A 25,680-nucleotide genomic window follows, 5' to 3' on the forward strand; every position below is an offset into this window, starting at 1 on the left:
TTCCAAATGTCTGTACTGGCAATAAAGAGAAAAAAGTTTCCAATTTAAAAAGCTAGAGAATAAAAACAATTTGCCAGTAATGGGGAAAACCTACAGCACCTGGTGTTCCCATGTGGTCTCCCACCCAAGTACTAACCAGGCCCAACACTGCTTAGCTTCCAAGATCAGGCGCATCCAATGTGGTATGGCTGTAGATGAAATACAAGCACTTTTTTGCCCTCTTCTACTTCTATAACCAGGTAAGCTAATAAAAAAGTTTCCTAACTGTTTTGGCTTACTGAAAAAAATCATGTGTTGGTAATGTAAAAAGACCTACAGGACATGATATAAGCAGGTGGTCTCAAATTAATCTACTAAAGAGGCTCAACACTGTTTAGCTGCCAAAAGCAGTTGGAATTGGGCCGAAAAAGTGTGGTAAGTCTTTAGGTGATGGCTATTGTGTCTGTTTGACCTCTCCCAAATGTCTGTATCGGCAATAAAAAGAAAAAGTTTCCAATTTAAATAGCTAGAGAATAAAAACAATTTGCCAGTAATGGGGAAAAGCCTACAGCACCTGGTGTTCCCATGTGGTCTCCCACCCAAGTACTAACCAGGCCCAACATTGCTTAGCTTCCAAGATCAGACGAGATTGGGCATATCCAACGTGGTATGGCTGGAGGTGAGATACAGGCACTATTTTGCCCTCTTCTACTTCTATAACCAGGTAAGCTAATAAAAAAGTTTCCTAACTGTATTGGCTTACTAAGAAAAATCATGTGTTGGTAATGTAAAAAGACATACAGGACATGATATTAGCAGGTGGTCTCAAATTAAACTACTAAAGAGGCTCAACAATGTTTAGCTGCCAAAAGCAGTTGGAATGGGGCCTAAACAGTGTGGTAAGTTTTTAGGTGATGGCTATTGTGTCTGTTTGACCTCTCCCAAATGTCTGTATCGGCAAAAAAAGAAAAAGTTTCCAATTTAAATAGCTAGAGAATAAAAACAATTTGCCAGTAATGGGAAAAAGCCTACAGCACCTGGTGTTCCCATGTGGTCTCCCACCCAAGTACTAACCAGGCACAACATTGCTTAGCTTCCAAGATCAGACGAGATTGGGCGGATCCAATGTGGTATGGCTGTAGGTGAGATACAGGCACTATTTTGCCCTCTTCTACTTCTATAACTAGGTAAGCTAATAAAAAAGTTTCCTAACTGTATTGGCTTACTGAAAAAAATCATGTGTTGGTAATGTAAAAAGACCTACAGGACATGATATTAGCAGGTGGTCTCAAATTAAACTACTAAAGAGGCTCAACAATGTTTAGCTGCCAAAATCAGTTGGAATTGGGCCTAAACAGTGTGGTAAGATTTTAGGTGATGGCTATTGTGTCTGTTTGACCTCTTCCAAATGTCTGTACTGGCAATAAAGAGAAAAAAGTTTCCAATTTAAAAAGCTAGAGAATAAAAACAATTTGCCAGTAATGGGAAAAACCTACAGCACCTGGTGTTCCCATGTGGTCTCCCACCCAAGTACTAACCAGGCCCAACACTGCTTAGCTTCCAAGATCAGACGAAATTGGGCGTATCCAATGTGGTATGGCTGTAGGTGAAATACAAGCACTTTTTTGCCCTCTTCTACTTCTATAACCAGGTAAGCTAATAAAAAAGTTTCCTAACTGTTTTGGCTTACTGAAAAAAATCATGTGTTGGTAATGTAAAAAAACCTACAGGACATGATATAAGCAGGTGGTCTCAAATTAATCTACTAAAGAGGCTCAACACTGTTTAGCTGCCAAAAGCAGTTGGAATTGGGCCGAAAAAGTGTGGTAAGTCTTTAGGTGATGGCTATTGTGTCTGTTTGACCTCTCCCAAATGTCTGTATCGGCAATAAAAAGAAAAAGTTTCCAATTTAAATAGCTAGAGAATAAAAACAATTTGCCAGTAATGGGAAAAAGCCTACAGCACCTGGTGTTCCCATGTGGTCTCCCACCCAAGTACTAACCAGGCCCAACACTGCTTAGCTTCCAAGATCAGATGAGATTGGGCGTATCTAATGTGGCATGGCTGTAGATGAGATACAAGCACTATTTTGCCCTCTTCTACTTCTATAACCAGGTAAGTTAATAAAAAAGTTTCCTAACTGTATTGGCCAACTGAAAAAATCATGTGTTGGTAATGTAAAAAGACCTACAGGACATGATATTAGCAGGTGGTCTCAAATTAAACTACTAAAGAGGCTCAACACTGTTTAGCTGCCAAAAGCAGTTGGAATTGGGCCTAAACAGTGTGGTAAGTTTTTAGGTGATGGCTATTGTGTCTGTTTGACCTCTTCCAAATGTCTGTACTGGCAATAAAAAAAAGTTTCCAATTTAAATAGCTAGAGAATATAAACAATTTGCCAGTAATGGAAAAAAACCTACACCACAAGGTGTTCCCATGTGGTCTCCCACGCAAATACTAACCAGGCCCAACACTGCTTAGCTTCCAAGATCAGACAAGATTGGGCGTATCCAATGTGGTATGGCTGTAGGTGAAATGCAAGCACTTTTTTGCCCTCTTCTACTTCTATAACCAGGTAAGCTAATAAATAAGTTTCCTAACTGTATTGGCTTACTGAAAAAAATCATGTGTTGGTAATGTAAAAAGACCTACAGGACATGATATTAGCAGGTGGTCTCAAATTAAATTACTAAAGAGGCTCAACAATGTTTAGCTGCCAAAAGCAGTTGGAATTGGGCCTAAACAGTGTGGTAAGTTTTTAGGTGATGGCTATTGTGTCTGTTTGACCTCTTTCAAATGTCTGTACTGGCAATAAAGAGAAAAAAGTTTCCAATTTAAATAGCTAGAGAATAAAAACAATTTGCCAGTAATGGGAAAAACCTACAGCACCAGGTGTTCCCATGTGGTCTCCCACCCAAGTACTAACCAGGCACAACACTGCTTAGCTTCCAAGATCAGATGAGATTGGGCGTATCCAATGTGGAATGGCTGTAGGTGAGATACAGGCACTTTTTTGCCCTCTTCTACTTCTATAACCAGGTAAGCTAATAAAAAAGTGTCCTAACTGTTTTGGCTTACTGAAAAAAATCATGTGTTGGTAATGTAAAAAAACCTACAGGACATTTTATAAGCAGATGGTCTCAAATTAAACTACTAAAGAGGCTCAACACTGTTTAGCTGCCAAAAGCAGTTGGAATTGGGCCTAAACAGTGTGGTAAGTTTTTAGGTGATGGCTATTGTGTCTGTTTGACCTCTTCCAAATGTCTGTACTGGCAATAAAGAGAAAAAAGTTTCCAATTTAAAAAGCTAGAGAATAAAAACAATTTGCCAGTAATGGGGAAAACCTACAGCACCTGGTGTTCCCATGTGGTCTCCCACCCAACTACTAACCAGGCCCAACACTGCTTAGCTTCCAAGATCAGACGAGATTGGGCGTATCCAATGTGGTATGGCTGCAAGTGAAATACAAGTACTTTTTTGCCCTCTTCTACTTCTATAACCAGGTAAGCTAATAAAAAAGTTTCCTAACTGTTTTGGCTTACTGAAAAAAATCATGTGTTGGTAATGTAAAAAGACCTACAGGACATGATATAAGCAGGTGGTCTCAAATTAATCTACTAAAGAGGCTCAACACTGTTTAGCTGCCAAAAGCAGTTGGAATTGGGCCGAAAAAGTGTGGTAAGTCTTTAGGTGATGGCTATTGTGTCTGTTTGACCTCTCCCAAATGTCTGTATCGGCAATAAAAAGAAAAAGTTTCCAATTTAAATAGCTAGAGAATAAAAACAATTTGCCAGTAATGGGGAAAAGCCTACAGCACCTGGTGTTCCCATGTGGTCTCCCACCCAAGTACTAACCAGGCCCAACATTGCTTAGCTTCCAAGATCAGACGAGATTGGGCATATCCAATGTGGTATGGCTATAGGTGAGATACAGGCACTATTTTGCCCTCTTCTACTTCTATAACCAGGTAAGCTAATAAAAAAGTTTCCTAACTGTATTGGCTTACTGAGAAAAATCATGTGTTGGTAATGTAAAAAGACATACAGGACATGATATTAGCAGGTGGTCTCAAATTAAACTACTAAAGAGGCTCAACAATGTTTAGCTGCCAAAAGCAGTTGGAATTGGGCCTAAACAGTGTGGTAAGTTTTTAGGTGATGGCTATTGTGTCTGTTTGACCTCTTCCAAATGTCTGTACTGGCAATAAAGAGAAAAAAGTTTCCAATTTAAAAAGCTAGAGAATAAAAACAATTTGCCAGTAATGGGAATAACCTACAGCACCTGGTGTTCCCATGTGGTCTCCCACCCAAGTACTAACCAGGCCCAACACTGCTTAGCTTCCAAGATCAGACGAGATTGGGCGTATCCAATGTGGTATGGCTGTAGGTGAGATACAGGCACTATTTTGCCCTCTTCTACTTCTATAACCAGGTAAGCTAATAAAAAAGTTTCCTAACTGTATTGGCTTACTGAAAAAAATCATGTGTTGGTAATGTAAAAAGACCTACAGGACATGATATTAGCAGGTGGTCTCAAATTAAACTACTAAAGAGGCTCAACAATGTTTAGCTGCCAAAAGCAGTTGGAATTGGGCCTAAACAGTGTGGTAAGTTTTTAGGTGATGGCTATTGTGTCTGTTTGACCTCTTCCAAATGTCTGTACTGGCAATAAAAGTTTTTTTTCCAATTTAAATAGCTAGAGAATAAAAACAATTTGCCAGTAATAAGAAAAAACCTACAGCACCTGGTGTTCCCATGTGGCCTCCCTCCCAAGTACTAACCAGGCCTAACACTGCTTAGCTTTCAAGATCACACGAGATTGGGCGTATCTAATGTGGTATGGCTGTAGGTGAGATACAGGCACTTTTTTGCCCTCTTCTACTTCTATAACCAGGTAAGTTAATAAAAAAGTATCCTAACTGTATTGGCTTACTGAAAAAAATCATGTGTTGGCAATGTAAAAAGACCTACAGGACATGGTATTAGCAGGTGGTCTCAAATTAAACTACTAAAGAGGCTCAACACTGTTTAGCTGCCAAAAGCAGTTAGAATTGGGCCTAAACAGTGTGGTAAGTTTTTAGGTGATGGCTATTGTGTCTGTTTGACCTCTTCCAAATGTCTGTACTGGCAATAAAGAGAAAAAAGTTTCCAATTTAAAAAGCTAGAGAATAAAAACAATTTGCCAGTAATGGGAATAACCTACAGCACCTGGTGTTCCCATGTGGTCTCCCACCCAAGTACTAACCAGGCCCAACACTGCTTAGCTTCCAAGATCAGACGAGATTGGGCGTATCCAATGTGGTATGGCTGTAGATGAAATACAAGCACTTTTTTGCCCTCTTCTACTTCTATAACCAGGTAAGCTAATAAAAAAGTTTCCTAACTGTTTTGGCTTACTGAAAAACATCATGTGTTGGTAATGTAAAATGACCTACAGGACATGATATAAGCAGGTGGTCTCAAATTAATCTACTAAAGAGGCTCAACACTGTTTAGCTGCCAAAAGCAGTTGGAATTGGGCCGAAAAAGTGTGGTAAGTCTTTAGGTGATGGCTATTGTGTCTGTTTGACCTCTCCCAAATGTCTGTATCGGCAATAAAAAGAAAAAGTTTCCAATTTAAATAGCTAGAGAATAAAAACAATTTGCCAGTAATGGGAAAAAGCCTACAGCACCTGGTGTTCCCATGTGGTCTCCCACCCAAGTACTAACCAGGCCCAACATTGCTTAGCTTCCAAGATCAGACGAGATTGGGCGGATCCAATGTGGTATGGCTGTAGGTGAGATACAGGCACTATTTTGCCCTCTTCTACTTCTATAACCAGGTAAGCTAATAAAAAAGTTTCCTAACTGTATTGGCTTACTGAAAAAAATCATGTGTTGGTAATGTAAAAAGACCTACAGGACATGATATTAGCAGGTGGTCTCAAATTAAACTACTAAAGAGGCTCAACAATGTTTAGCTGCCAAAAGCAGTTGGAATTGGGCCTAAACAGTGTGGTAAGTTTTTAGGTGATGGCTATTGTGTCTGTTTGACCTCTTCCAAATGTCTGTACTGGCAATAAAAGTTTTTTTTCCAATTTAAATAGCTAGAGAATAAAAACAATTTGCCAGTAATAAGAAAAAACCTACAGCACCTGGTGTTCCCATGTGGCCTCCCTCCCAAGTACTAACCAGTCCTAACACTGCTTAGCTTTCAAGATCACACGAGATTGGGCGTATCTAATGTGGTATGGCTGTAGGTGAGATACAGGCACTTTTTTGCCCTCTTCTACTTCTATAACCAGGTAAGTTAATAAAAAAGTATCCTAACTGTATTGGCTTACTGAAAAAAATCATGTGTTGGCAATGTAAAAAGACCTACAGGACATGGTATTAGCAGGTGGTCTCAAATTAAACTACTAAAGAGGCTCAACACTGTTTAGCTGCCAAAAGCAGTTAGAATTGGGCCTAAACAGTGTGGTAAGTTTTTAGGTGATGGCTATTGTGTCTGTTTGACCTCTTCCAAATGTCTGTACTGGCAATAAAGAGAAAAAAGTTTCCAATTTAAAAAGCTAGAGAATAAAAACAATTTGCCAGTAATGGGAAAAACCTACAGCACCTGGTGTTCCCATGTGGTCTCCCACCCAAGTACTAACTAGGCCCAACACTGCTTAGCTTCCAAGATCAGACGAGATTGGGCGTATCCAATGTGGTATGGCTGTAGGTGAAATACAAGCACTTTTTTGACCTCTTCTACTTCTATAACCCGGTAAGCTAATAAAAAAGTTTCCTAACTGTTTTGGCTTACTGAAAAAAATCATCTGTTGGTAATGTAAAAAGACCTACAGGACATGATATAAGCAGGTGGTCTCAAATTAATCTACTAAAGAGGCTCAACACTGTTTAGCTGCCAAAAGCAGTTGGAATTGGGCCGAAAAAGTGTGGTAAGACTTTAGGTGATGGCTATTGTGTCTGTTTGACCTCTCCCAAATGTCTGTATCGGCAATAAAAAGAAAAAGTTTCCAATTTAAATAGCTAGAGAATAAAAACAATTTGCCAGTAATGGGAAAAAGCCTACAGCACCTGGTGTTCCCATGTGGTCTCCCACCCAAGTACTAACCAGGCCCAACATTGCTTAGCTTCCAAGATCAGACGAAATTGGGCGTATCCAATGTGGTATGGCTGTAGGTGAGATACAGGCACTATTTTGCCCTCTTCTACTTCTATAACCAGGTAAGCTAATAAAAAAGTTTCCTAACTGTATTGGCTTACTGAAAAAAATCATGTGTTGGTAATGTAAAAAGACCTACAGGACATGATATTAGCAGGTGGTCTCAAATGAAACTACTAAAGAGGCTCAACAATGTTTAGCTGCCAAAAGCAGTTGGAATTGGGCCTAAACAGTGTGGTAAGTTTTTAGGTGATGGCTATTGTGTCTGTTTGACCTCTTCCAAATGTCTGTACTGGCAATAAAAGTTTTTTTTCCAATTTAAATAGCTAGAGAATAAAAACAATTTGCCAGTAATGGAAAAAATTCTACAGCACCAGGTGTTCCCATGTGGTCTCCCACCCAAGTACTAACCAGGCACAACACTGCTTAGCTTCCAAGATCAGACGAGATTGGGCGTATCCAATGTGGTATGGCTGTAGATGAAATACAAGCACTTTTTTGCCCTCTTCTACTTCTATAACCAGGTAAGCTAATAAAAAAGTTTCCTAACTATATTGGCTTACTGAAAAAAATCATGTGTTGGTAATGTAAAAAGACCTACAGGACATGATATTAGCAGGTGGTCTCAAATTAAACTACTAAAGAGGCTCAACACTGTTTAGCTGCCAAAAGCAGTTGGAATTGGGCCTAAACAGTGTGGTAAGTTTTTAGGTGATGGCTATTGTGTCTGTTTGACCTCTTCCAAATGTCTGTACTGGCAATAAAGAGAAAAAAGTTTCCAATTTAAAAAGCTAGAGAATAAAAACAATTTGCCAGTAATGGGGAAAACCTACAGCACCTGGTGTTCCCATGTGGTCTCCCACCCAAGTACTAACCAGGCCCAACACTGCTTAGCTTCCAAGATCAGGCGCATCCAATGTGGTATGGCTGTAGATGAAATACAAGCACTTTTTTGCCCTCTTCTACTTCTATAACCAGGTAAGCTAATAAAAAAGTTTCCTAACTGTTTTGGCTTACTGAAAAAAATCATGTGTTGGTAATGTAAAAAGACCTACAGGACATGATATAAGCAGGTGGTCTCAAATTAATCTACTAAAGAGGCTCAACACTGTTTAGCTGCCAAAAGCAGTTGGAATTGGGCCGAAAAAGTGTGGTAAGTCTTTAGGTGATGGCTATTGTGTCTGTTTGACCTCTCCCAAATGTCTGTATCGGCAATAAAAAGAAAAAGTTTCCAATTTAAATAGCTAGAGAATAAAAACAATTTGCCAGTAATGGGGAAAAGCCTACAGCACCTGGTGTTCCCATGTGGTCTCCCACCCAAGTACTAACCAGGCCCAACATTGCTTAGCTTCCAAGATCAGACGAGATTGGGCATATCCAACGTGGTATGGCTGGAGGTGAGATACAGGCACTATTTTGCCCTCTTCTACTTCTATAACCAGGTAAGCTAATAAAAAAGTTTCCTAACTGTATTGGCTTACTAAGAAAAATCATGTGTTGGTAATGTAAAAAGACATACAGGACATGATATTAGCAGGTGGTCTCAAATTAAACTACTAAAGAGGCTCAACAATGTTTAGCTGCCAAAAGCAGTTGGAATGGGGCCTAAACAGTGTGGTAAGTTTTTAGGTGATGGCTATTGTGTCTGTTTGACCTCTCCCAAATGTCTGTATCGGCAAAAAAAGAAAAAGTTTCCAATTTAAATAGCTAGAGAATAAAAACAATTTGCCAGTAATGGGAAAAAGCCTACAGCACCTGGTGTTCCCATGTGGTCTCCCACCCAAGTACTAACCAGGCACAACATTGCTTAGCTTCCAAGATCAGACGAGATTGGGCGGATCCAATGTGGTATGGCTGTAGGTGAGATAGAGGCACTATTTTGCCCTCTTCTACTTCTATAACTAGGTAAGCTAATAAAAAAGTTTCCTAACTGTATTGGCTTACTGAAAAAAATCATGTGTTGGTAATGTAAAAAGACCTACAGGACATGATATTAGCAGGTGGTCTCAAATTAAACTACTAAAGAGGCTCAACAATGTTTAGCTGCCAAAATCAGTTGGAATTGGGCCTAAACAGTGTGGTAAGATTTTAGGTGATGGCTATTGTGTCTGTTTGACCTCTTCCAAATGTCTGTACTGGCAATAAAGAGAAAAAAGTTTCCAATTTAAAAAGCTAGAGAATAAAAACAATTTGCCAGTAATGGGAAAAACCTACAGCACCTGGTGTTCCCATGTGGTCTCCCACCCAAGTACTAACCAGGCCCAACACTGCTTAGCTTCCAAGATCAGACGAAATTGGGCGTATCCAATGTGGTATGGCTGTAGGTGAAATACAAGCACTTTTTTGCCCTCTTCTACTTCTATAACCAGGTAAGCTAATAAAAAAGTTTCCTAACTGTTTTGGCTTACTGAAAAAAATCATGTGTTGGTAATGTAAAAAAACCTACAGGACATGATATAAGCAGGTGGTCTCAAATTAATCTACTAAAGAGGCTCAACACTGTTTAGCTGCCAAAAGCAGTTGGAATTGGGCCGAAAAAGTGTGGTAAGTCTTTAGGTGATGGCTATTGTGTCTGTTTGACCTCTCCCAAATGTCTGTATCGGCAATAAAAAGAAAAAGTTTCCAATTTAAATAGCTAGAGAATAAAAACAATTTGCCAGTAATGGGAAAAAGCCTACAGCACCTGGTGTTCCCATGTGGTCTCCCACCCAAGTACTAACCAGGCCCAACACTGCTTAGCTTCCAAGATCAGATGAGATTGGGCGTATCTAATGTGGCATGGCTGTAGATGAGATACAAGCACTATTTTGCCCTCTTCTACTTCTATAACCAGGTAAGTTAATAAAAAAGTTTCCTAACTGTATTGGCCAACTGAAAAAATCATGTGTTGGTAATGTAAAAAGACCTACAGGACATGATATTAGCAGGTGGTCTCAAATTAAACTACTAAAGAGGCTCAACACTGTTTAGCTGCCAAAAGCAGTTGGAATTGGGCCTAAACAGTGTGGTAAGTTTTTAGGTGATGGCTATTGTGTCTGTTTGACCTCTTCCAAATGTCTGTACTGGCAATAAAAAAAAGTTTCCAATTTAAATAGCTAGAGAATATAAACAATTTGCCAGTAATGGAAAAAAACCTACACCACAAGGTGTTCCCATGTGGTCTCCCACGCAAATACTAACCAGGCCCAACACTGCTTAGCTTCCAAGATCAGACAAGATTGGGCGTATCCAATGTGGTATGGCTGTAGGTGAAATGCAAGCACTTTTTTGCCCTCTTCTACTTCTATAACCAGGTAAGCTAATAAATAAGTTTCCTAACTGTATTGGCTTACTGAAAAAAATCATGTGTTGGTAATGTAAAAAGACCTACAGGACATGATATTAGCAGGTGGTCTCAAATTAAATTACTAAAGAGGCTCAACAATGTTTAGCTGCCAAAAGCAGTTGGAATTGGGCCTAAACAGTGTGGTAAGTTTTTAGGTGATGGCTATTGTGTCTGTTTGACCTCTTTCAAATGTCTGTACTGGCAATAAAGAGAAAAAAGTTTCCAATTTAAATAGCTAGAGAATAAAAACAATTTGCCAGTAATGGGAAAAACCTACAGCACCAGGTGTTCCCATGTGGTCTCCCACCCAAGTACTAACCAGGCACAACACTGCTTAGCTTCCAAGATCAGATGAGATTGGGCGTATCCAATGTGGAATGGCTGTAGGTGAGATACAGGCACTTTTTTGCCCTCTTCTACTTCTATAACCAGGTAAGCTAATAAAAAAGTGTCCTAACTGTTTTGGCTTACTGAAAAAAATCATGTGTTGGTAATGTAAAAAAACCTACAGGACATTTTATAAGCAGATGGTCTCAAATTAAACTACTAAAGAGGCTCAACACTGTTTAGCTGCCAAAAGCAGTTGGAATTGGGCCTAAACAGTGTGGTAAGTTTTTAGGTGATGGCTATTGTGTCTGTTTGACCTCTTCCAAATGTCTGTACTGGCAATAAAGAGAAAAAAGTTTCCAATTTAAAAAGCTAGAGAATAAAAACAATTTGCCAGTAATGGGGAAAACCTACAGCACCTGGTGTTCCCATGTGGTCTCCCACCCAACTACTAACCAGGCCCAACACTGCTTAGCTTCCAAGATCAGACGAGATTGGGCGTATCCAATGTGGTATGGCTGCAAGTGAAATACAAGTACTTTTTTGCCCTCTTCTACTTCTATAACCAGGTAAGCTAATAAAAAAGTTTCCTAACTGTTTTGGCTTACTGAAAAAAATCATGTGTTGGTAATGTAAAAAGACCTACAGGACATGATATAAGCAGGTGGTCTCAAATTAATCTACTAAAGAGGCTCAACACTGTTTAGCTGCCAAAAGCAGTTGGAATTGGGCCGAAAAAGTGTGGTAAGTCTTTAGGTGATGGCTATTGTGTCTGTTTGACCTCTCCCAAATGTCTGTATCGGCAATAAAAAGAAAAAGTTTCCAATTTAAATAGCTAGAGAATAAAAACAATTTGCCAGTAATGGGGAAAAGCCTACAGCACCTGGTGTTCCCATGTGGTCTCCCACCCAAGTACTAACCAGGCCCAACATTGCTTAGCTTCCAAGATCAGACGAGATTGGGCATATCCAATGTGGTATGGCTATAGGTGAGATACAGGCACTATTTTGCCCTCTTCTACTTCTATAACCAGGTAAGCTAATAAAAAAGTTTCCTAACTGTATTGGCTTACTGAGAAAAATCATGTGTTGGTAATGTAAAAAGACATACAGGACATGATATTAGCAGGTGGTCTCAAATTAAACTACTAAAGAGGCTCAACAATGTTTAGCTGCCAAAAGCAGTTGGAATTGGGCCTAAACAGTGTGGTAAGTTTTTAGGTGATGGCTATTGTGTCTGTTTGACCTCTTCCAAATGTCTGTACTGGCAATAAAGAGAAAAAAGTTTCCAATTTAAAAAGCTAGAGAATAAAAACAATTTGCCAGTAATGGGAATAACCTACAGCACCTGGTGTTCCCATGTGGTCTCCCACCCAAGTACTAACCAGGCCCAACACTGCTTAGCTTCCAAGATCAGACGAGATTGGGCGTATCCAATGTGGTATGGCTGTAGGTGAGATACAGGCACTATTTTGCCCTCTTCTACTTCTATAACCAGGTAAGCTAATAAAAAAGTTTCCTAACTGTATTGGCTTACTGAAAAAAATCATGTGTTGGTAATGTAAAAAGACCTACAGGACATGATATTAGCAGGTGGTCTCAAATTAAACTACTAAAGAGGCTCAACAATGTTTAGCTGCCAAAAGCAGTTGGAATTGGGCCTAAACAGTGTGGTAAGTTTTTAGGTGATGGCTATTGTGTCTGTTTGACCTCTTCCAAATGTCTGTACTGGCAATAAAAGTTTTTTTTCCAATTTAAATAGCTAGAGAATAAAAACAATTTGCCAGTAATAAGAAAAAACCTACAGCACCTGGTGTTCCCATGTGGCCTCCCTCCCAAGTACTAACCAGGCCTAACACTGCTTAGCTTTCAAGATCACACGAGATTGGGCGTATCTAATGTGGTATGGCTGTAGGTGAGATACAGGCACTTTTTTGCCCTCTTCTACTTCTATAACCAGGTAAGTTAATAAAAAAGTATCCTAACTGTATTGGCTTACTGAAAAAAATCATGTGTTGGCAATGTAAAAAGACCTACAGGACATGGTATTAGCAGGTGGTCTCAAATTAAACTACTAAAGAGGCTCAACACTGTTTAGCTGCCAAAAGCAGTTAGAATTGGGCCTAAACAGTGTGGTAAGTTTTTAGGTGATGGCTATTGTGTCTGTTTGACCTCTTCCAAATGTCTGTACTGGCAATAAAGAGAAAAAAGTTTCCAATTTAAAAAGCTAGAGAATAAAAACAATTTGCCAGTAATGGGAATAACCTACAGCACCTGGTGTTCCCATGTGGTCTCCCACCCAAGTACTAACCAGGCCCAACACTGCTTAGCTTCCAAGATCAGACGAGATTGGGCGTATCCAATGTGGTATGGCTGTAGATGAAATACAAGCACTTTTTTGCCCTCTTCTACTTCTATAACCAGGTAAGCTAATAAAAAAGTTTCCTAACTGTTTTGGCTTACTGAAAAACATCATGTGTTGGTAATGTAAAATGACCTACAGGACATGATATAAGCAGGTGGTCTCAAATTAATCTACTAAAGAGGCTCAACACTGTTTAGCTGCCAAAAGCAGTTGGAATTGGGCCGAAAAAGTGTGGTAAGACTTTAGGTGATGGCTATTGTGTCTGTTTGACCTCTCCCAAATGTCTGTATCGGCAATAAAAAGAAAAAGTTTCCAATTTAAATAGCTAGAGAATAAAAACAATTTGCCAGTAATGGGAAAAAGCCTACAGCACCTGGTGTTCCCATGTGGTCTCCCACCCAAGTACTAACCAGGCCCAACATTGCTTAGCTTCCAAGATCAGACGAGATTGGGCGTATCCAATGTGGTATGGCTGTAGGTGAGATACAGGCACTATTTTGCCCTCTTCTACTTCTATAACCAGGTAAGCTAATAAAAAAGTTTCCTAACTGTATTGGCTTACTGAAAAAAATCATGTGTTGGTAATGTAAAAAGACCTACAGGACATGATATTAGCAGGTGGTCTCAAATTAAACTACTAAAGAGGCTCAACAATGTTTAGCTGCCAAAAGCAGTTGGAATTGGGCCTAAACAGTGTGGTAAGTTTTTAGGTGATGGCTATTGTGTCTGTTTGACCTCTTCCAAATGTCTGTACTGGCAATAAAAAAAAGTTTCCAATTTAAATAGCTAGAGAATAAAAACAATTTGCCAGTAATGGAAAAAATTCTACAGCACCAGGTGTTCCCATGTGGTCTCCCACCCAAGTACTAACCAGGCACAACACTGCTTAGCTTCCAAGATCAGACGAGATTGGGCGTATCCAATGTGGTATGGCTGTAGGTGAGATACAGGCACTATTTTGCCCTCTTCTACTTCTATAACCAGGTAAGCTAATAAAAAAGTTTCCTAACTGTATTGGCTTACTGAAAAAAATCATGTGTTGGTAATGTAAAAAGACCTACAGGACATGATATTAGCAGGTGGTCTCAAATTAAACTACTAAAGAGGCTCAACACTGTTTAGCTGCCAAAAGCAGTTGGAATTGGGCCTAAACAGTGTGGTAAGATTTTAAGTGATGGCTATTGTGTCTGTTTGACCTCTTCCAAATGTCTGTACTGGCAATAAAGAGAAAAAAGTTTCCAATTTAAAAAGCTAGAGAATAAAAACAATTTGCCAGTAATGGGAAAAACCTACAGCACCTGGTGTTCCCATGTGGTCTCCCACCCAAGTACTAACCAGGCCCAACACTGCTTAGCTTCCAAGATCAGACGAGATTGGGCGTATCCAATGTGGTATGTCTGTAGGTGAAATACAAGCACTTTTTTGCCCTCTTCTACTTCTATAACCAGGTAAGCTAATAAAAAAGTTTCCTAACTGTTTTGGCTTACTGAAAAAAATCATGTGTTGGTAATGTAAAAAGACCTACAGGACATGATATAAGCAGGTGGTCTCAAATTAATCTACTAAAGAGGCTCAACACTGTTTAGCTGCCAAAAGCAGTTGGAATTGGGCCGAAAAAGTGTGGTAAGTCTTTAGGTGATGGCTATTGTGTCTGTTTGACCTCTCCCAAATGTCTGTATCGGCAATAAAAAGAAAAAGTTTCCAATTTAAATAGCTAGAGAATAAAAACAATTTGCCAGTAATGGGAAAAAGCCTACAGCACCTGGTGTTCCCATGTGGTCTCCCACCCAAGTACTAACCAGGCCCAACATTGCTTAGCTTCCAAGATCAGACGAGATTGGGCGTATCCAATGTGGTATGGCTGTAGGTGAGATACAGGCACTATTTTGCCCTCTTCTACTTCTATAACCAGGTAAGCTAATAAAAAAGTTTCCTAACTGTATTGGCTTACTGAAAAAAATCATGTGTTGGTAATGTAAAAAGACCTACAGGACATGATATTAGCAGGTGGTCTCAAATTAAACTACTAAAGAGGCTCAACAATGTTTAGCTGCCAAAAGCAGTTGGAATTGGGCCTAAACAGTGTGGTAAGTTTTTAGGTGATGGCTATTGTGTCTGTTTGACCTCTTCCAAATGTCTGTACTGGCAATAAAAGTTTTTTTTCCAATTTAAATAGCTAGAGAATAAAAACAATTTGCCAGTAATAAGAAAAAACCTACAGCACCTGGTGTTCCCATGTGGCCTCCCTCCCAAGTACTAACCAGGCCCAACACTGCTTAGCTTTCAAGATCACACGAGATTGGGCGTATCTAATGTGGTATGGCTGTAGGTGAGATACAGGCACTTTTTTGCCCTCTTCTACTTCTATAACCAGGTAAGTTAATAAAAAAGTATCCTAACTGTATTGGCTTACTGAAAAAAATCATGTGTTGGCAATGTAAAAAGACCTACAGGACATGGTATTAGCAGGTGGTCTCAAATTAAACTACTAAAGAGGCTCAACACTGTTTAGCTGCCAAAAGCAGTTAGAATTGGGCCTAAACAGTGTGGTAAGTTTTTAGGTGATGGCTATTGTGTCTGTTTGACCTCTTCCAAATGTCTGTACTGGCAATAAAGAGAAAAAAGTTTCCAATTTAAAAAGCTAGAGAATAAAAACAATTTGCCAGTAATGGGAAAAACCTACAGCACCTGGTGTTCCCATGTGGTCTCCCACCCAAGTACTAACCAGGCCCAACACTGCTTAGCTTCCAAGATCAGACGAGATTGGGCGTATCCAATGTGGTATGGCTGTAGGTGAAATACAAGCACTTTTTTGCCCTCTTCTACTTCTATAACCAGGTAAGCTAATAAAAAAGTTTCCTAACTGTTTTGGCTTACTGAAAAAAATCATGTGTTGGTAATGTAAAAAGACCTACAGGACATGATATAAGCAGGTGGTCTCAAATTAATCTACTAAAGAGGCTCAACACTGTTTAGCTGCCAAAAGCAGTTGGAATTGGGCCGAAAAAGTGTGGTAAGTCTTTAGGTGATGGCTATTGTGTCTGTTTGACCTCTCCCAAATGTCTGTATCGGCAATAAAAAGAAAAAGTTTCCAATTTAAATAGCTAGAGAATAAAAACAATTTGCCAGTAATGGGAAAAAGCCTACAGCACCTGGTGTTCCCATGTGGTCTCCCACCCAAGTACTAACCAGGCCCAACATTGCTTAGCTTCCAAGATCAGACGAGATTGGGCGTATCCAATGTGGTATGGCTGTAGGTGAGATACAGGCACTATTTTGCCCTCTTCTACTTCTATAACCAGGTAAGCTAATAAAAAAGTTTCCTAACTGTATTGGCTTACTGAAAAAAATCATGTGTTGGTAATGTAAAAAGACCTACAGGACATGATATTAGCAGGTGGTCTCAAATTAAACTACTAAAGAGGCTCAACAATGTTTAGCTGCCAAAAGCAGTTGGAATTGGGCCTAAACAGTGTGGTAAGTTTTTAGGTGATAGCTATTGTGTCTGTTTGACCTCTTCCAAATGTCTGTACTGGCAATAAAAGTTTTTTTTCCAATTTAAATAGCTAGAGAATAAAAACAATTTGCCAGTAATAAGAAAAAACCTACAGCACCTGGTGTTCCCATGTGGCCTCCCTCCCAAGTACTAACCAGGCCCAACACTGCTTAGCTTTCAAGATCACACGAGATTGGGCGTATCTAATGTGGTATGGCTGTAGGTGAGATACAGGCACTTTTTTGCCCTCTTCTACTTCTATAACCAGGTAAGTTAATAAAAAAGTATCCTAACTGTATTGGCTTACTGAAAAAAATCATGTGTTGGCAATGTAAAAAGACCTACAGGACATGGTATTAGCAGGTGGTCTCAAATTAAACTACTAAAGAGGCTCAACACTGTTTAGCTGCCAAAAGCAGTTAGAATTGGGCCTAAACAGTGTGGTAAGTTTTTAGGTGATGGCTATTGTGTCTGTTTGACCTCTTCCAAATGTCTGTACTGGCAATAAAGAGAAAAAAGTTTCCAATTTAAAAAGCTAGAGAATAAAAACAATTTGCCAGTAATGGGAAAAACCTACAGCACCTGGTGTTCCCATGTGGTCTCCCACCCAAGTACTAACTAGGCCCAACACTGCTTAGCTTCCAAGATCAGACGAGATTGGGCGTATCCAATGTGGTATGGCTGTAGGTGAAATACAAGCACTTTTTTGACCTCTTCTACTTCTATAACCCGGTAAGCTAATAAAAAAGTTTCCTAACTGTTTTGGCTTACTGAAAAAAATCATCTGTTGGTAATGTAAAAAGACCTACAGGACATGATATAAGCAGGTGGTCTCAAATTAATCTACTAAAGAGGCTCAACACTGTTTAGCTGCCAAAAGCAGTTGGAATTGGGCCGAAAAAGTGTGGTAAGACTTTAGGTGATGGCTATTGTGTCTGTTTGACCTCTCCCAAATGTCTGTATCGGCAATAAAAAGAAAAAGTTTCCAATTTAAATAGCTAGAGAATAAAAACAATTTGCCAGTAATGGGAAAAAGCCTACAGCACCTGGTGTTCCCATGTGGTCTCCCACCCAAGTACTAACCAGGCCCAACATTGCTTAGCTTCCAAGATCAGACGAGATTGGGCGTATCCAATGTGGTATGGCTGTAGGTGAGATACAGGCACTATTTTGCCCTCTTCTACTTCTATAACCAGGTAAGCTAATAAAAAAGTTTCCTAACTGTATTGGCTTACTGAAAAAAATCATGTGTTGGTAATGTAAAAAGACCTACAGGACATGATATTAGCAGGTGGTCTCAAATTAAACTACTAAAGAGGCTCAACAATGTTTAGCTGCCAAAAGCAGTTGGAATTAGGCCTAAACAGTGTGGTAAGTTTTTAGGTGATGGCTATTGTGTCTGTTTGACCTCTTCCAAATGTCTGTACTGGCAATAAAAAAAAGTTTCCAATTTAAATAGCTAGAGAATAAAAACAATTTGCCAGTAATGGAAAAAATTCTACAGCACCAGGTGTTCCCATGTGGTCTCCTACCCAAGTACTAACCAGGCACAACACTGCTTAGCTTCCAAGATCAGACGAGATTGGGCGTATCCAATGTGGTATGGCTGTAGATGAAATACAAGCACTTTTTTGCCCTCTTCTACTTCTATAACCAGGTAAGCTAATAAAAAAGTTTCCTAACTATATTGGCTTACTGAAAAAAATCATGTGTTGGTAATGTAAAAAGACCTAAAAGACATGATATTAGCAGGTGGTCTCAAATTAAACTACTAAAGAGGCTCAACACTGTTTAGCTGCCAAAAGCAGTTGGAATTGGGCCTAAACAGTGTGGTAAGTTTTTAGGTGATGGCTATTGTGTCTGTTTGACCTCTTCCAAATGTCTGTACTGGCAATAAAGAGAAAAAAGTTTCCAATTTAAAAAGCTAGAGAATAAAAACAATTTGCCAGTAATGGGGAAAACCTACAGCACCTGGTGTTCCCATGTGGTCTCCCACCCAAGTACTAACCAGGCCCAACACTGCTTAGCTTCCAAGATCAGGCGCATCCAATGTGGTATGGCTGTAGATAAAATACAAGCACTTTTTTGCCCTCTTCTACTTCTATAACCAGGTAAGCTAATAAAAAAGTTTCCTAACTGTTTTGGCTTACTGAAAAAAATCATGTGTTGGTAATGTAAAAAGACCTACAGGACATGATATAAGCAGGTGGTCTCAAATTAATCTACTAAAGAGGCTCAACACTGTTTAGCTGCCAAAAGCAGTTGGAATTGGGCCGAAAAAGTGTGGTAAGTCTTTAGGTGATGGCTATTGTGTCTGTTTGACCTCTCCCAAATGTCTGTATCGGCAATAAAAAGAAAAAGTTTCCAATTTAAATAGCTAGAGAATAAAAACAATTTGCCAGTAATGGGGAAAAGCCTACAGCACCTGGTGTTCCCATGTGGTCTCCCACCCAAGTACTAACCAGGCCCAACATTGCTTAGCTTCCAAGATCAGACGAGATTGGGCATATCCAATGTGGTATGGCTGGAGGTGAGATACAGGCACTATTTTGCCCTCTTCTACTTCTATAACCAGGTAAGCTAATAAAAAAGTTTCCTAACTGTATTGGCTTACTAAGAAAAATCATGTGTTGGTAATGTAAAAAGACATACAGGACATGATATTAGCAGGTGGTCTCAAATTAAACTACTAAAGAGGCTCAACAATGTTTAGCTGCCAAAAGCAGTTGGAATGGGGCCTAAACAGTGTGGTAAGTTTTTAGGTGATGGCTATTGTGTCTGTTTGACCTCTTCCAAATGTCTGTACTGGCAATAAAGAGAAAAAAGTTTCCAATTTAAAAAGCTAGAGAATAAAAACAATTTGCCAGTAATGGGGAAAACCTACAGCACCTGGTGTTCCCATGTGGTCTCCCACCCAACTACTAACCAGGCCCAACACTGCTTAGCTTCCAAGATCAGACGAGATTGGGCGTATCCAATGCGGTATGGCTGCAGGTGAAATACAAGTACTTTTTTGCCCTCTTCTACTTCTATAACCAGGTAAGCTAATAAAAAAGTTTCCTAACTGTTTTGGCTTACTGAAAAAAATCATGTGTTGGTAATGTAAAAAGACCTACAGGACATGATATAAGCAGGTGGTCTCAAATTAATCTACTAAAGAGGCTCAACACTGTTTAGCTGCCAAAAGCAGTTGGAATTGGGCCGAAAAAGTGTGGTAAGTCTTTAGGTGATGGCTATTGTGTCTGTTTGACCTCTCCCAAATGTCTGTATCGGCAATAAAAAGAAAAAGTTTCCAATTTAAATAGCTAGAGAATAAAAACAATTTACCAGTAATGGGGAAAAGCCTACAGCACCTGGTGTTCCCATGTGGTCTCCCACCCAAGTACTAACCAGGCCCAACATTGCTTAGCTTCCAAGATCAGACGAGATTGGGCATATCCAATGTGGTATGGCTATAGGTGAGATACAGGCACTATTTTGCCCTCTTCTTCTTCTATAACCAGGTAAGCTAATAAAAAAGTTTCCTAACTGTATTGGCTTACTGAGAAAAATCATGTGTTGGTAATGTAAAAAGACATACAGGACATGATATTAGCAGGTGGTCTCAAATTAAACTACTAAAGAGGCTCAACACTGTTTAGCTGCCAAAAGCAGTTGGAATTGGGCCTAAACAGTGTGGTAAGTTTTTAGGTGATGGCTATTGTGTCTGTTTGACCTCTTCCAAATGTCTCTACTGGCAATAAAGAGAAAAAAGTTTCCAATTTAAAAAGCTAGAGAATAAAAACAATTTGCCAGTAATGGGAAAAACCTACAGCACCTGGTGTTCCCATGTGGTCTCCCACCCAAGTACTAACCAGGCCCAACACTGCTTAGCTTCCAAGATCAGACGAGATTGGGCGTATCCAATGTGGTATGGCTGTAGGTGAAATACAAGCACTTTTTTGCCCTCTTCTACTTCTATAACCAGGTAAGCTAATAAAAAAGTTTCCTAACTGTTTTGGCTTACTGAAAAAAATCATGTGTTGGTAATGTAAAAAGACCTACAGGACATGATATAAGCAGGTGGTCTCAAATTAATCTACTAAAGAGGCTCAACACTGTTTAGCTGCCAAAAGCAGTTGGAATTGGGCCGAAAAAGTGTGGTAAGTCTTTAGGTGATGGCTATTGTGTCTGTTTGACCTCTCCCAAATGTCTGTATCGGCAATAAAAAGAAAAAGTTTCCAATTTAAATAGCTAGAGAATAAAAACAATTTGCCAGTAATGGGAAAAAGCCTACAGCACCTGGTGTTCCCATGTGGTCTCCCACCCAAGTACTAACAAGGCCCAACATTGCTTAGCTTCCAAGATCAGACGAGATTGGGCGTATCCAATGTGGTATGGCTGTAGGTGAGATACAGGCACTATTTTGCCCTCTTCTACTTCTATAACCAGGTAAGCTAATAAAAAAGTTTCCTAACTGTATTGGCTTACTGAAAAAAATCATGTGTTGGTAATGTAAAAAGACCTACAGGACATGATATTAGCAGGTGGTCTCAAATTAAACTACTAAAGAGGCTCAACAAGGTTTAGCTGCCAAAAGCAGTTGGAATTGTACCTAAACAGTGTGGTAAGTTTTTAGGTGATGGCTATTGTGTCTGTTTGACCTCTTCCAAATGTCTGTACTGGCAATAAAAAAAAAGTTTCCAATTTAAATAGCTAGAGAATAAAAACAATTTGCCAGTAATAAGAAAAAACCTACAGCACCTGGTGTTTCCATGTGGTCTCCCACCCAAGTACTAACCAGGCCCAACACTGCTTAGCTTCCAAGATCAGACGAGATTGGGCGTATCTAATGTGGTATTGCTGTAGGTGAGATACAGGCACTTTTTTGCCCTTTTCTACTTCTATAACCAGGTAAGTTAATAAAAAAGTTTCCTAACTGTTTTGGCTTACTGAAAAAAATCATGTGTTGGTAATGTAAAAAGACCTACAGGACATGATATAAGCAGGTGGTCTCAAATTAAACTACTAAAGAGGCTCAACACTGTTTAGCTGCCAAAAGCAGTTGGAATTGGGCCTAAACAGTGTGGTAAGTTTTTAGGTGATGGCTATTGTGTCTGTTTGACCTCTTCCAAATGTCTGTACTGGCAATAAAAGTTTTTTTTCCAATTTAAATAGCTAGAGAATAAAAACAATTTGCCAGTAATAAGAAAAAACCTACAGCACCTGGTGTTCCCATGTGGCCTCCCTCCCAAGTACTAACCAGGCCCAACACTGCTTAGCTTTCAAGATCACACGAGATTCGGCATATCTAATGTGGTATGGCTGCAGGTGAGATATAGGCACTTTTTTGCCCTCTTCTACTTCTATAACCAGGTAAGTTAATAAAAAAGTATCCTAACTGTATTGGCTTACTGAAAAAAATCATGTGTTGGCAATGTAAAAAGACCTACAGGACATGGTATTAGCAGGTGGTCTCAAATTAAACTACTAAAGAGGCTCAACACTGTTTAGCTGCCAAAAGCAGTTAAAATTTGGCCTAAACAGTGTGGTAAGTTTTTAGGTGATGGCTATTGTGTCTGTTTGACCTCTTCCAAATGTCTGTACTGGCAATAAAGAGAAAAAAGTTTCCAATTTAAAAAGCTAGAGAATAAAAAAAATTTGCCAGTAATGGGAAAAACCTACAGCACCTGGTGTTCCCATGTGGTCTCCCACCCAAGTACTAACTAGGCCCAACACTGCTTAGCTTCCAAGATCAGACAAGATTGGGCGTATCCAATGTGGTATGGCTGTAGGTGAAATACAAGCACTTTTTTGCCCTCTTCTACTTCTATAACCCGGTAAGCTAATAAAAAAGTTTCCTAACTGTTTTGGCTTACTGAAAAAAATCATGTGTTGGTAATGTAAAAAGACCTACAGGACATGATATAAGCAGGTGGTCTCAAATTTATCTACTAAAGAGGCTCAACACTGTTTAGCTGCCAAAAGCAGTTGGAATTGGGCCGAAAAAGTGTGGTAAGTCTTTAGGTGATGGCTATTGTGTCTGTTTGACCTCTCCCAAATGTCTGTATCGGCAATAAAAAGAAAAAGTTTCCAATTTAAATAGCTAGAGAATAAAAACAATTTGCCAGTAATGGGAAAAAGCCTACAGCACCTGGTGTTCCCATGTGGTCTCCCACCCAAGTACTAACCAGGCCCAACATTGCTTAGCTTCCAAGATCAGACGAGATTGGGCATATCCAATGTGGTATGGCTGTAGGTGAGATACAGGCACTATTTTGCCCTCTTCTACTTCTATAACCAGGTAAGCTAATAAAAAAGTTTCCTAACTGTATTGGCTTACTGAAAAAAATCATGTGTTGGTAATGTAAAAAGACCTACAGGACATGATATTAGCAGGTGGTCTCAAATTAAACTACTAAAGAGGCTCAACAATGTTTAGCTGCCAAAAGCAGTTGGAATTGGGCCTAAACAGTGTGGTAAGTTTTTAGGTGATGGCTATTGTGTCTGTTTGACCTCTTCCAAATGTCTGTACTGGCAATAAAGAGAAAAAAGTTTCCAATTTAAAAAGCTAGAGAAGAAAAACAATTTGCCAGTAATGGGAAAAACCTACAGCACCTGGTGTTCCCATGTGGTCTCCCACCCAAGTACTAACCAGGCCCAACACTGCTTAGCTTCCAAGATCAGACGAGATTGGGCGTATCCAACATGGTATGGCTGTAGGTGGAATACAAGCACTTTTTTGCCCTCTTCTACTTCTATAACCAGGTAAGCTAATAAAAAAGTTTCCTAACTGTTTTGGCTTACTGAAAAAAATCATGTGTTGGTAATGTAAAAAGACCTACAGGACATGATATAAGCAGGTGGTCTCAAATTAAACTACTAAAGAGGCTCAACACTGTTTAGCTGCCAAAAGCAGTTGGAATTGGGCCTAAACAGTGTGGTAAGTGTTTAGGTGATGGCTATTGTGTCTGTTTGACCTCCTCCAAATGTCTGTACTGGCAATAAAAAAAAGTTTCCAATTTAAATAGCTAGAGAATAAAAACAATTTGCCAGTAATAAGAAAAAACCTACAGCACCTGGTGTTCCCATGTGGTCTCCCACCCAAGTACTAACCAGGCCCAACACTGCTTAGCTTCCAAGATCAGACGAGATTGGGCGCATCTAATGTGGTATGGCTGTAGGTGAGATACAGGCACTTTTTTGCTCTCTTCTACTTCTATAACCAGGTAAGTTAATAAAAAAGATTCCTAACTGTATTGGCTTACTGAAAAAAATCATGTGTTGGTAATGTAAAAAGACCTACAGGACATGATATTAGCAGGTGGTCTCAAATTAAACTACTAAAGAGGCTCAACACTGTTTAGCTGCCAAAAGCAGTTGGAATTGGGCCTAAACAGTGTGGTAAGTTTTTAGGTGATGGCTATTGTGTCTGTTTGACCTCTTCCAAATGTCTGTACTGGCAATAAAAAAAAGTTTCCAATTTAAAAAGCTAGAGAATAAAAACAATTTGCCAGTAATGGGAAAAACCTACAGCACCTGGTGTTCCCATGTGGTCTCCCACCCAAGTACTAACCAGGCCCAACACTGCTTAGCTTCCAAGATCAGACGAGATTGGGCGTATCCAAAGTGGTATGGCTGTAGGTGAGATACATGCACTTTTTTGCCCTCTTCTACTTCTATAACCAGGTAAGATAATTAAAAAGTGTCCTAACTGTTTTGGCTTACTGAAAAAAATCATGTGTTGGTAATGTAAAAAAACCTACAGGACATGATATAAGCAGGTGGTCTCAAATTAAACTACTAAAGAGGCTCAACACTGTTTAGCTGCCAAAAGCAGTTGGAATTGGGCCTAAACAGTGTGGTAAGTTTTTAGGTGATGGCTATTGTGTCTGTTTGACCTCTTCCAAATGTCTGTACTGGCAATAAAAAAAAGTTTCCAATTTAAATATCTAGAGAATAAAAACAATTTGCCAGTAATGGAAAAAATTCTACAGCACCAGGTGTTCCCATGTGGTCTCCCACCCAAGTACTAACCAGGCACAACACTGCTTAGCTTCCAAGATCAGACGAGATTGGGCGTATCCAATGTGGTATGGCTGTAGATGAAATACAAGCACTTTTTTGCCCTCTTCTACTTCTATAACCAGGTAAGCTAATAAAAAAGTTTCCTAACTGTATTGGCTTACTGAAAAAAATCATGTGTTCGTAATGTAAAAAGACCTACAGGACATGATATTAGCAGGTGGTCTCAAATTAAACTACTAAAGAGGCTCAACACTGTTTAGCTGCCAAAAGCAGTTGGAATTGGGCCTAAACAGTGTGGTAAGTTTTTAGGTGATGGCTATTGTGTCTGTTTGACCTCTTCCAAATGTCTGTACTGGCAATAAAGAGAAAAAAGTTTCCAATTTAAAATGCTAGAGAATAAAAACAATTTGCCAGTAATGGGAAAAACCTACAGCACCTGGTGTTCCCATGTGGTCTCCCACCCAAGTACTAACCAGGCCCAACACTGCTTAGCTTCCAAGATCAGACGAGATTGGGCGTATCCAATGTGGTATGGCTGTAGGTGAGATACAGGCACTTTTTTGCCCACTTCTACTTCTATAACCAGGTAAGCTAATAAAAAAGTGTCCTAACTGTTTTGGCTTACTGAAAAAAATCATGTGTTGGTAATGTAAAAAGACCTACAGGACATGATATAAGCAGGTGGTCTCAAATTAAACTACTAAAGAGGCTCAACACTGTTTAGCTGCCAAAAGCAGTTGGAATTGGGCCTAAACAGTGTGGTAAGTTTTTAGGTGATGGCTATTGTGTCTGTTTGACCTCTTCCAAATGTGTGTACTGGCAATAAAAAAAAGTTTCCAATTTAAATAGCTAGAGAATAAAAACAATTTGCCAGTAATGGAAAAAATTCTACAGCACCAGGTGTTCCCATGTGGTCTCCCACCTAAGTACTAACCAGGCACAACACTGCTTAGCTTCCAAGATCAGACGAGATTGGGCGTATCCAATGTGGAATGGCTTTAGATGGAATACAAGCACTTTTTTGCCCTCTTCT

General features: G+C 39.5%; 44 non-coding genes and 12 pseudogenes across 44 annotated transcripts; all 56 read right to left on the reverse strand.

Annotated features, from left to right (window-relative positions):
* Window positions 1-87: 87 nt before the first annotated feature.
* LOC146028881 (5S ribosomal RNA) lies at window positions 88-196 on the reverse strand (annotated as a pseudogene).
* Window positions 197-541: 345 nt separating this feature from the next.
* On the reverse strand, window positions 542-660 carry LOC146034459 (5S ribosomal RNA). Its single transcript, XR_014459865.1, has one exon. It is a non-coding gene; the product is annotated as a 5S ribosomal RNA (ribosomal RNA).
* A 344-nt stretch (window positions 661-1,004) lies between these two features.
* On the reverse strand, window positions 1,005-1,123 carry LOC146033918 (5S ribosomal RNA). The gene has a single exon (XR_014459326.1). It is a non-coding gene; the product is annotated as a 5S ribosomal RNA (ribosomal RNA).
* Window positions 1,124-1,468: 345 nt separating this feature from the next.
* Window positions 1,469-1,587, reverse strand: LOC146031293 (5S ribosomal RNA). The gene has a single exon (XR_014456762.1). It is a non-coding gene; the product is annotated as a 5S ribosomal RNA (ribosomal RNA).
* Window positions 1,588-1,932: 345 nt separating this feature from the next.
* LOC146034073 (5S ribosomal RNA) lies at window positions 1,933-2,051 on the reverse strand. The gene has a single exon (XR_014459479.1). It is a non-coding gene; the product is annotated as a 5S ribosomal RNA (ribosomal RNA).
* Window positions 2,052-2,392: 341 nt separating this feature from the next.
* On the reverse strand, window positions 2,393-2,511 carry LOC146028843 (5S ribosomal RNA; annotated as a pseudogene).
* Window positions 2,512-2,856: 345 nt separating this feature from the next.
* On the reverse strand, window positions 2,857-2,975 carry LOC146033399 (5S ribosomal RNA). Its single transcript, XR_014458808.1, has one exon. It is a non-coding gene; the product is annotated as a 5S ribosomal RNA (ribosomal RNA).
* Window positions 2,976-3,320: 345 nt separating this feature from the next.
* On the reverse strand, window positions 3,321-3,439 carry LOC146033192 (5S ribosomal RNA). The gene has a single exon (XR_014458602.1). It is a non-coding gene; the product is annotated as a 5S ribosomal RNA (ribosomal RNA).
* Window positions 3,440-3,784: 345 nt separating this feature from the next.
* On the reverse strand, window positions 3,785-3,903 carry LOC146032065 (5S ribosomal RNA). The gene has a single exon (XR_014457512.1). It is a non-coding gene; the product is annotated as a 5S ribosomal RNA (ribosomal RNA).
* A 345-nt stretch (window positions 3,904-4,248) lies between these two features.
* On the reverse strand, window positions 4,249-4,367 carry LOC146032630 (5S ribosomal RNA). The gene has a single exon (XR_014458056.1). It is a non-coding gene; the product is annotated as a 5S ribosomal RNA (ribosomal RNA).
* A 343-nt stretch (window positions 4,368-4,710) lies between these two features.
* On the reverse strand, window positions 4,711-4,829 carry LOC146028779 (5S ribosomal RNA; annotated as a pseudogene).
* A 345-nt stretch (window positions 4,830-5,174) lies between these two features.
* On the reverse strand, window positions 5,175-5,293 carry LOC146030781 (5S ribosomal RNA). The gene has a single exon (XR_014456267.1). It is a non-coding gene; the product is annotated as a 5S ribosomal RNA (ribosomal RNA).
* Window positions 5,294-5,638: 345 nt separating this feature from the next.
* Window positions 5,639-5,757, reverse strand: LOC146031254 (5S ribosomal RNA). The gene has a single exon (XR_014456725.1). It is a non-coding gene; the product is annotated as a 5S ribosomal RNA (ribosomal RNA).
* A 343-nt stretch (window positions 5,758-6,100) lies between these two features.
* LOC146029410 (5S ribosomal RNA) lies at window positions 6,101-6,219 on the reverse strand (annotated as a pseudogene).
* A 345-nt stretch (window positions 6,220-6,564) lies between these two features.
* LOC146031861 (5S ribosomal RNA) lies at window positions 6,565-6,683 on the reverse strand. The gene has a single exon (XR_014457314.1). It is a non-coding gene; the product is annotated as a 5S ribosomal RNA (ribosomal RNA).
* Window positions 6,684-7,028: 345 nt separating this feature from the next.
* Window positions 7,029-7,147, reverse strand: LOC146031665 (5S ribosomal RNA). Its single transcript, XR_014457127.1, has one exon. It is a non-coding gene; the product is annotated as a 5S ribosomal RNA (ribosomal RNA).
* A 343-nt stretch (window positions 7,148-7,490) lies between these two features.
* On the reverse strand, window positions 7,491-7,609 carry LOC146034124 (5S ribosomal RNA). Its single transcript, XR_014459531.1, has one exon. It is a non-coding gene; the product is annotated as a 5S ribosomal RNA (ribosomal RNA).
* Window positions 7,610-7,954: 345 nt separating this feature from the next.
* On the reverse strand, window positions 7,955-8,063 carry LOC146028882 (5S ribosomal RNA; annotated as a pseudogene).
* A 345-nt stretch (window positions 8,064-8,408) lies between these two features.
* Window positions 8,409-8,527, reverse strand: LOC146034460 (5S ribosomal RNA). The gene has a single exon (XR_014459866.1). It is a non-coding gene; the product is annotated as a 5S ribosomal RNA (ribosomal RNA).
* A 344-nt stretch (window positions 8,528-8,871) lies between these two features.
* LOC146033919 (5S ribosomal RNA) lies at window positions 8,872-8,990 on the reverse strand. The gene has a single exon (XR_014459327.1). It is a non-coding gene; the product is annotated as a 5S ribosomal RNA (ribosomal RNA).
* Window positions 8,991-9,335: 345 nt separating this feature from the next.
* Window positions 9,336-9,454, reverse strand: LOC146031294 (5S ribosomal RNA). Its single transcript, XR_014456763.1, has one exon. It is a non-coding gene; the product is annotated as a 5S ribosomal RNA (ribosomal RNA).
* A 345-nt stretch (window positions 9,455-9,799) lies between these two features.
* Window positions 9,800-9,918, reverse strand: LOC146034074 (5S ribosomal RNA). Its single transcript, XR_014459480.1, has one exon. It is a non-coding gene; the product is annotated as a 5S ribosomal RNA (ribosomal RNA).
* Window positions 9,919-10,259: 341 nt separating this feature from the next.
* LOC146028844 (5S ribosomal RNA) lies at window positions 10,260-10,378 on the reverse strand (annotated as a pseudogene).
* Window positions 10,379-10,723: 345 nt separating this feature from the next.
* Window positions 10,724-10,842, reverse strand: LOC146033400 (5S ribosomal RNA). The gene has a single exon (XR_014458809.1). It is a non-coding gene; the product is annotated as a 5S ribosomal RNA (ribosomal RNA).
* A 345-nt stretch (window positions 10,843-11,187) lies between these two features.
* On the reverse strand, window positions 11,188-11,306 carry LOC146033194 (5S ribosomal RNA). The gene has a single exon (XR_014458604.1). It is a non-coding gene; the product is annotated as a 5S ribosomal RNA (ribosomal RNA).
* Window positions 11,307-11,651: 345 nt separating this feature from the next.
* LOC146032066 (5S ribosomal RNA) lies at window positions 11,652-11,770 on the reverse strand. The gene has a single exon (XR_014457513.1). It is a non-coding gene; the product is annotated as a 5S ribosomal RNA (ribosomal RNA).
* Window positions 11,771-12,115: 345 nt separating this feature from the next.
* On the reverse strand, window positions 12,116-12,234 carry LOC146032641 (5S ribosomal RNA). The gene has a single exon (XR_014458067.1). It is a non-coding gene; the product is annotated as a 5S ribosomal RNA (ribosomal RNA).
* Window positions 12,235-12,577: 343 nt separating this feature from the next.
* LOC146028780 (5S ribosomal RNA) lies at window positions 12,578-12,696 on the reverse strand (annotated as a pseudogene).
* A 345-nt stretch (window positions 12,697-13,041) lies between these two features.
* On the reverse strand, window positions 13,042-13,160 carry LOC146030782 (5S ribosomal RNA). The gene has a single exon (XR_014456268.1). It is a non-coding gene; the product is annotated as a 5S ribosomal RNA (ribosomal RNA).
* Window positions 13,161-13,505: 345 nt separating this feature from the next.
* LOC146030466 (5S ribosomal RNA) lies at window positions 13,506-13,624 on the reverse strand. The gene has a single exon (XR_014455960.1). It is a non-coding gene; the product is annotated as a 5S ribosomal RNA (ribosomal RNA).
* Window positions 13,625-13,966: 342 nt separating this feature from the next.
* On the reverse strand, window positions 13,967-14,085 carry LOC146035097 (5S ribosomal RNA). Its single transcript, XR_014460500.1, has one exon. It is a non-coding gene; the product is annotated as a 5S ribosomal RNA (ribosomal RNA).
* A 345-nt stretch (window positions 14,086-14,430) lies between these two features.
* Window positions 14,431-14,549, reverse strand: LOC146032097 (5S ribosomal RNA). Its single transcript, XR_014457542.1, has one exon. It is a non-coding gene; the product is annotated as a 5S ribosomal RNA (ribosomal RNA).
* Window positions 14,550-14,894: 345 nt separating this feature from the next.
* Window positions 14,895-15,013, reverse strand: LOC146030468 (5S ribosomal RNA). The gene has a single exon (XR_014455961.1). It is a non-coding gene; the product is annotated as a 5S ribosomal RNA (ribosomal RNA).
* Window positions 15,014-15,356: 343 nt separating this feature from the next.
* On the reverse strand, window positions 15,357-15,475 carry LOC146028073 (5S ribosomal RNA; annotated as a pseudogene).
* A 345-nt stretch (window positions 15,476-15,820) lies between these two features.
* On the reverse strand, window positions 15,821-15,939 carry LOC146032653 (5S ribosomal RNA). Its single transcript, XR_014458078.1, has one exon. It is a non-coding gene; the product is annotated as a 5S ribosomal RNA (ribosomal RNA).
* A 345-nt stretch (window positions 15,940-16,284) lies between these two features.
* LOC146030469 (5S ribosomal RNA) lies at window positions 16,285-16,403 on the reverse strand. The gene has a single exon (XR_014455962.1). It is a non-coding gene; the product is annotated as a 5S ribosomal RNA (ribosomal RNA).
* A 343-nt stretch (window positions 16,404-16,746) lies between these two features.
* Window positions 16,747-16,865, reverse strand: LOC146028074 (5S ribosomal RNA; annotated as a pseudogene).
* A 345-nt stretch (window positions 16,866-17,210) lies between these two features.
* On the reverse strand, window positions 17,211-17,329 carry LOC146031862 (5S ribosomal RNA). Its single transcript, XR_014457315.1, has one exon. It is a non-coding gene; the product is annotated as a 5S ribosomal RNA (ribosomal RNA).
* A 345-nt stretch (window positions 17,330-17,674) lies between these two features.
* Window positions 17,675-17,793, reverse strand: LOC146030471 (5S ribosomal RNA). Its single transcript, XR_014455964.1, has one exon. It is a non-coding gene; the product is annotated as a 5S ribosomal RNA (ribosomal RNA).
* Window positions 17,794-18,135: 342 nt separating this feature from the next.
* Window positions 18,136-18,254, reverse strand: LOC146027589 (5S ribosomal RNA). The gene has a single exon (XR_014454983.1). It is a non-coding gene; the product is annotated as a 5S ribosomal RNA (ribosomal RNA).
* A 345-nt stretch (window positions 18,255-18,599) lies between these two features.
* Window positions 18,600-18,708, reverse strand: LOC146028883 (5S ribosomal RNA; annotated as a pseudogene).
* A 345-nt stretch (window positions 18,709-19,053) lies between these two features.
* Window positions 19,054-19,172, reverse strand: LOC146033779 (5S ribosomal RNA). The gene has a single exon (XR_014459188.1). It is a non-coding gene; the product is annotated as a 5S ribosomal RNA (ribosomal RNA).
* A 345-nt stretch (window positions 19,173-19,517) lies between these two features.
* Window positions 19,518-19,636, reverse strand: LOC146032580 (5S ribosomal RNA). The gene has a single exon (XR_014458007.1). It is a non-coding gene; the product is annotated as a 5S ribosomal RNA (ribosomal RNA).
* A 345-nt stretch (window positions 19,637-19,981) lies between these two features.
* On the reverse strand, window positions 19,982-20,100 carry LOC146032067 (5S ribosomal RNA). The gene has a single exon (XR_014457514.1). It is a non-coding gene; the product is annotated as a 5S ribosomal RNA (ribosomal RNA).
* Window positions 20,101-20,445: 345 nt separating this feature from the next.
* LOC146032664 (5S ribosomal RNA) lies at window positions 20,446-20,564 on the reverse strand. The gene has a single exon (XR_014458089.1). It is a non-coding gene; the product is annotated as a 5S ribosomal RNA (ribosomal RNA).
* Window positions 20,565-20,909: 345 nt separating this feature from the next.
* On the reverse strand, window positions 20,910-21,028 carry LOC146033090 (5S ribosomal RNA). Its single transcript, XR_014458500.1, has one exon. It is a non-coding gene; the product is annotated as a 5S ribosomal RNA (ribosomal RNA).
* A 343-nt stretch (window positions 21,029-21,371) lies between these two features.
* LOC146034520 (5S ribosomal RNA) lies at window positions 21,372-21,490 on the reverse strand. The gene has a single exon (XR_014459925.1). It is a non-coding gene; the product is annotated as a 5S ribosomal RNA (ribosomal RNA).
* Window positions 21,491-21,833: 343 nt separating this feature from the next.
* LOC146029266 (5S ribosomal RNA) lies at window positions 21,834-21,952 on the reverse strand (annotated as a pseudogene).
* A 345-nt stretch (window positions 21,953-22,297) lies between these two features.
* On the reverse strand, window positions 22,298-22,416 carry LOC146033753 (5S ribosomal RNA). Its single transcript, XR_014459161.1, has one exon. It is a non-coding gene; the product is annotated as a 5S ribosomal RNA (ribosomal RNA).
* A 345-nt stretch (window positions 22,417-22,761) lies between these two features.
* Window positions 22,762-22,880, reverse strand: LOC146031328 (5S ribosomal RNA). The gene has a single exon (XR_014456796.1). It is a non-coding gene; the product is annotated as a 5S ribosomal RNA (ribosomal RNA).
* A 345-nt stretch (window positions 22,881-23,225) lies between these two features.
* LOC146031763 (5S ribosomal RNA) lies at window positions 23,226-23,344 on the reverse strand. The gene has a single exon (XR_014457220.1). It is a non-coding gene; the product is annotated as a 5S ribosomal RNA (ribosomal RNA).
* Window positions 23,345-23,686: 342 nt separating this feature from the next.
* On the reverse strand, window positions 23,687-23,805 carry LOC146031355 (5S ribosomal RNA). The gene has a single exon (XR_014456823.1). It is a non-coding gene; the product is annotated as a 5S ribosomal RNA (ribosomal RNA).
* A 341-nt stretch (window positions 23,806-24,146) lies between these two features.
* LOC146030954 (5S ribosomal RNA) lies at window positions 24,147-24,265 on the reverse strand. The gene has a single exon (XR_014456434.1). It is a non-coding gene; the product is annotated as a 5S ribosomal RNA (ribosomal RNA).
* Window positions 24,266-24,607: 342 nt separating this feature from the next.
* On the reverse strand, window positions 24,608-24,726 carry LOC146034127 (5S ribosomal RNA). Its single transcript, XR_014459533.1, has one exon. It is a non-coding gene; the product is annotated as a 5S ribosomal RNA (ribosomal RNA).
* Window positions 24,727-25,071: 345 nt separating this feature from the next.
* Window positions 25,072-25,190, reverse strand: LOC146032676 (5S ribosomal RNA). Its single transcript, XR_014458100.1, has one exon. It is a non-coding gene; the product is annotated as a 5S ribosomal RNA (ribosomal RNA).
* Window positions 25,191-25,532: 342 nt separating this feature from the next.
* LOC146028537 (5S ribosomal RNA) lies at window positions 25,533-25,651 on the reverse strand (annotated as a pseudogene).
* Window positions 25,652-25,680: the final 29 nt, after the last annotated feature.

This window comes from Crinia signifera, chromosome 8 (genome assembly GCF_055691185.1).
Source record: "Crinia signifera chromosome 8, ASM5569118v1, whole genome shotgun sequence".
Taxonomy (NCBI): domain Eukaryota; kingdom Metazoa; phylum Chordata; class Amphibia; order Anura; family Myobatrachidae; genus Crinia; species Crinia signifera.